The sequence below is a fragment of the Amblyomma americanum genome, chromosome 4 (assembly GCF_052857255.1).
Source record: "Amblyomma americanum isolate KBUSLIRL-KWMA chromosome 4, ASM5285725v1, whole genome shotgun sequence".
NCBI lineage: Eukaryota > Metazoa > Arthropoda > Arachnida > Ixodida > Ixodidae > Amblyomma > Amblyomma americanum.
In genome coordinates, this window is record NC_135500.1 from 56,761,738 (window position 1) to 56,767,571 (window position 5,834).

Sequence of the window (5,834 nt, forward strand, 5' to 3'; positions counted from 1 at the left end):
TAGAAAAATCGCTCTGCTACGTACGGTGAAGCGGACACGCGGAGCGGCAAACCACGTAGAGGCGCTGCCAGGCGCCTTGCCGAAACGCGCGGGACTCAAGTTGCAGTCGTAGTTCGTCTGCACATCGTTCTCTACAAACCCGATGCCACGAACGCCAGCTTAGCTTCCGCGCCGAACGAACGGGCAGCAAGCCGCAAGCTTCGCGGGGAACGCGCTTTGGATGTGCGCTGCGTTGTTGGCTGCTCACCGCGTGATTCCGGCGTGCCCGCACGGCCCTACTGCGCCCGGACGAGACATGTCAAACGCGTCACTTTCTTTCCTTAAAATCAAATTTCATTTATTTTCGTTTCCTTACGGCGCGGTTCAGGTGTCCACAGAGATATGTGAGACAGGCCTTACTTCCTTTCCTTAAAACCATTTTTCATTTCATTTTCCTTCCCTTGAGGCGCGGTCCGGGTTGTCCACCGAAATATATGACAGGCGTCCCTTCCTTTCCTTGAGCTGCCGTCGCACGCTATCTGTTGGATCAGTGGCGTACATTGCGAGGAGGAGGAGGAGGAATTTTTCGCTCACGGCCGACGCCGACGACACCGGTTTTTCTGCGACACGAGCTCCTTAACGCTGTCGCGTTAAATGTGGTATGTGTAACGGTAAGAGACTGGAAGCGGGCATTGTGGGTGACGGAACAAATGCGGGTTTGACGTCCTAGTCGCAATAAAGAGGAAGAAATGGGCTTTAGCAGGACATGTAATTCGAAGGCAAGATAACCGATGGTCCTTAAAGCTAACACACTGGATTCCAAGGGAAGGAAAGTGGAAAGTGTAGCAGGGGGTTGCAGAAAGTTAGGTACGTGGATGAGATCAAGAAGTTTGGAGGCATACGGTGGCCGCAGTTGGCACAGGACAGGGTTAATTGGAGGGACATGGGAAAGGGCTTTTCCCTACAGTGGGCGTAGTCAGGCTGACGGTGACCATAATGAACCTTCTGTCAATATATTGTCGATCTGTCGTAAGCGGTCACCTCCGCGTGTCGCCTTCATATCTACCGATTATTTACACGTGGCTTTGTCAACGCCTCTTCCCCAGGATGCTCGCTTGTCCAGGGTCCGACAGCGACAGTTCCACTGGTGACTACGAGCTTTGCTCGGCCCAGGCGAGACCCCTCAGGAAGCGCCCATCAGCCGGGATGGGCGCATCGGCGACGACGCGCCGCAAGTTGCCACCCAGAGCCCTGCCCATCCGTCTCATCCGTATGCCCCCCAACAAGGAACCAGGTGGCGTAACGAAATGCCGCGTCTTGGGGCCATTTGTCACTGTCGTTTAACATTACTTTGGCGATCTGAGAATGGCTGATCCACTGACCGAAACGTCATATTAGGTTGGGGTTACACTTTGTTTCGTCAAAAAATCGATTTTTAGACTTTGCGCCCTTCTGATAAAAATCGTCGGCTTTCCGAAAATTTATTACACTCGGATGGATATTCGCGGCTTCAAAAACACTTTTAGAACGCAGCTTTTATGCGGCCGTTTGAAAGTTGAGCCGCGTCGCCGTCGGTGTAACCGAGTGTAAGGGTAGCGACGGTAGGGGAGGAGGGCAAGGGTAATGCGAGCGCGCTCTCCCAACACCCTCTAGACTAGTTAAGGCCTCTCCATATCCTCCTCTCTTTTGTGGCTACGTCATCACACTACGACAGGCCAGCTCTCGGCGCTTTCGAGGAGAGGCCGTCGTGTCCCCACTTTCTCCGACCGGTCTCGGTGATTTTGGTGCAACAACGCGTGCGCGGAGCAGTACTAGCCGAAGTATCGAATTTAAGAAAACATTTTGATGCTTTCATTACTGCTGTGCTGCAAAGATAAAAATTTTATTTTGTAAAAATTTATAGTTTTTGTTGAACCACTTATTTTGGAAGGTAATATTGTTTTCTTCTGCGTGGTTTTGTTATACTTTTTCGTATTCGTGCAGAGTGCTCGGCTGGAAAATGCGTTCGCACTGCGGTAAACATCAGTGGTTCCTTCATTTCGTGAACGTTGTTGCACGTGCTCGAATTTCTGCGTTTCTTCTTTTTCCCGTGCAGCGTGTGTCGCGAAACTCAACGCTGTTTCAGAGTTACCACCTGTACGGTAACGACGAGGAAGTACGTCGGTGCCGGGAGGTGTGTGTCTAGTCTTTAATAGGCAAACAACAATAGTGTGCAGGCTGTGATAATGCCTGGGCATTGCTGCGTACCGCGGTGCCGCGGGAACTATGACGGTGGTGAGCGTGTGCGAGTCTTCACCTTCCCTTCGGACCAAGCAAGAAGAGCTCAATGGATTAAAGCTATCCACCGTGCGGATTTCATTCCAGGAAAGCGGTCGGTGGTAAGGAAACATTCCTTTGACTGTCGTGGTTTCGCCTTCGTCAGTTGCATTGAAAGCGCTGCGGGCAGCATGTCGCGAGATAATTCCGTAGTGCTGCCTCTTTTGGTCCGGGTAAATCTGTAAAGTCGTAGCGAAATAGTATTGCTGACATTCAGTTCACACGACATTTATAGAAATTTCTCTCGTACTGTCATGCACCTGTCTGATTTTTAAACTTCAGGTTCTAGAGCTTTTGCTGTCTTTGTTTTCTCTTATCCCAGGTCTGTGAGCGCCACTTTAAACCGTCCGACATGGTAAATAGAACAAGCTACACGGATACAAAGACCAGCAAAGTAATTGAAGTGGCACTCAAGCTGGTACGGTTACCACCTGATGCTGTTCCAAGCATACTTCCCGACTGCCCGGCATATCTTTCTGCCCCAAATGCAAGCACGTCTCGAGAGGCCCCAGATGAAAAGAGGACGCGCCGAGAGGCAGCTGCGCTACAAGATGCCATCAACTTGTCTATTGAAGCACACCAGGCTGAAGAGGACCGAAGCAAAATTGACAACTTTCAGGCGCTGTTGAAATGCATACCATGTATAAACGTCTCCATATTCTGGACTGTTGTTTACCAGCATGACTTTATACTCTTCTTCAATCTGACTGTCAATGGTGCCCCAGCAATCAAAAAGTCAGTTAAAGTCACCGAGGACCTCTCTCTAAAGCTGTATATTCATGATGTCGAGGTCACCAAACTTGATGGCGTGGAGATCATTCCAAAAACTGTGAATGATATTCGGTGCTTAACAGGTCTGCTGGATGCTGTTGAGAGCTCTGATAAGAATCCTGCCTTCCGCCAACCTGAAGACAAGACTGGTGCAATATTGAAGCTCGTGCTATCTCTTCTTGAAGACGCAACAAATCAAGAAATGCAAGACGAAGATCGGCAAGATGCTTTGACATTTTTAAAAGAACAAGTCTTTCTCCTTTTAAGCAAGTCACCCCGCTACTCTTCAGAGCTGTTGGTATTTTCCTGCCTTCTATTTACCATCTCTCCTTATGCTTATAGGTACTTGCGTAACTACGGTGGTCTCACATTGCCGCATGAGACCACGATCAGGCGTGTATGCAATGCATATGTTATAAATCCAGCAGCTGAGCAGCAGGATGTTTCTTTCCTGCTTTATGCAAATAAGCTCGCGAGTGCAATGAAGGATCATGAGAAGACAGTGGTTCTCATGATGGATGAGATCCATCTACAGGCATATTTTGATTACAAGGGTGGCACGATTGTCGGCACTGCCAGCAACACTACAAATGCAGCAAAGACAGCTCATGCCTTTATGATTCAAAGCCTCCTGTCATCACAAAAAAGTGTTGTTCACATTTTGCCAGTAGAACAAATCAATGCTCATCAGCTGAACACTGTTCTCCGCAGCATCATAAATGAGCATGAAAATGTTGGGCTTCGCATCATTGCAGTCATCACAGATAACAACTCTATCAATCGCAAAACAATGTCTCTCTTTGGATTGTCATCAAAAGTCAGCAGCTCCTATCCTCACCCATCAGATCCCACTCGTCCTCTTTTTTTCGTTATTGACCCTGTTCACTCGTTGAAATGTATTCGGAACAATTGGATCAACCAAAAGAACCATGGAACCTGCATGTTTTTTCCTTCACTTATGAATTTGGACTCCAACCCAAAAATTATCACTGCTTCGTTCAAGACCCTCCGGGATCTCCACCTAAAAGAACAAGACCACCTTATCAAGGCTGCTCCAACACTGTAGGTAAAGGCCCTCAATCCATCTAATATGGAAAGGCAAAATGGGAAGCTTGCACTGAAAGTGTTCAACCTATCAACCATAGCTGCTCTAGAAACATGCGGTCAACGCTATACACTGCAGCATGCAGCTGGAACAGCGGAATATTTAAAGGTTGTCGAAACCTGGTGGAGAATTGTTGATGTGAAGTCGCCCAGCAAAGGACGCCGGATTCGTGATGACTTGCAGACTACTATTTCAGAAAAGCTGTGTCCACAAGTCGAATTCCTTCAAACCATCATGCAATGGCTTGACCGCTGGGAGAGTTTGAAGTTTGACAATGGAATTCTCACTCGGGAGACCCACAGTGCCTTGCATCTCACTACGGAAGCCTTGATCAAGATAATAAACTATTGGCTTGAAGACCTTGTATTTGACTACGTACTTCTGGGGAAGTTCCAGACAGACTGCTTGGAGGAAAGATTTGGCAAGTATAGGCAGCTTTCCGGGTCGCAATACCATGTGTCCATCAGACAAGTGTTCGAATCTGAACGCAAGCTTCGCCTACAAAGAGCCCTGGCGCTTCCAGACATGGATTCAGGGGCACCTGCTGTCAGCATTGATGAGGCGATTCTACAGAGGTTCAGCATTGAAGTAAATGACAAGGACATCGAAATGAAGGCACAAAATCTTTCAGCCATAACGTACGTGGCCGGATACTGCGCCCATGCAGCACTTAAAAAACTTGCATGCACTGCTTGCCGAGCAAATTTGGTAGAAGATGAGGACGTCATAATTGAGAATGCAGAAATTATAGCGAACATAAATCGCAGTGGGCTCAAGTTCCCCCAACCTGCAGTTGTGAATGCTGTAATGACTGCTGAAATCGTCCTGGACAAGCTGCGAAGTGAAAGGTATGCTGTGCACTTCCATTCTCTAGCGAACCAAAGGCAAGCCCTGTTCACACTGGCTGCCAACCTGATAAGAGACGGTGACGGTTTCGACGAATGTGAAAGAGGTCATAGTCCAACAAACATTCTGCTAAAAAACTATTGTAAAAATAGGAACGACAGTATTGTGCAAGCAAAAGTTGCTCAAAAACGGAAGTTTAACACTTTGAAATCTTGACTGTTCTAACTCCTTTTGTTGCACACCTCTGAAAGTTTTCTGAATACTTGTACTCTGTAATAAAGATATCTGTGAAAGACATGAGAGCGCAAAATGGCAGCACGGACGAGTAACGGAACAGGACGAGCGCTGCACTTTCAACTGGATTTATGCAAGGAAGAGCGTTTATATAGCCTCTGCCCTTATCCATGCTCTTAATCGCAGTTGGATAAGGGCAGAGGCTATATAAACACTCTTCCTTGAATTAATCTAGTTGAAAGTGCAGCGCTCGTCCTGTTCAGTCGTCCGTGCTGCCATTTTGCGCTCTCATGTCTTTCACTAATACGCACCAACAAGCCCAGCTGCAAGTACTTCTTAATAAACATATCCTTTGTACGTAACACAGCTTGCTTCAATATTATAAAATCGAAAGGCATCTGCTCAGTCGATCAGTTCAGATGCCATGCATGAATCTGTAAGCTGTTCTGAGAGCCATAACTTATGGCAATGTTTTTTTGTGTTTGTTTGTAGAGGGAGGGTGAGTGTGGGTTTGGAAGAAAAGGTTACAAATAGGAGTCAGATTCCTGGCAAACAGTCGGCTCAAGGTGATATAGCACACGGT

At 47.5% G+C, this 5,834-nt stretch overlaps 1 pseudogene; it reads left to right on the forward strand.

Annotated features, from left to right (window-relative positions):
- Nucleotides 1–2,204: 2,204 nt before the first annotated feature.
- On the forward strand, nucleotides 2,205–5,233 carry LOC144127653 (uncharacterized; annotated as a pseudogene).
- Nucleotides 5,234–5,834: the final 601 nt, after the last annotated feature.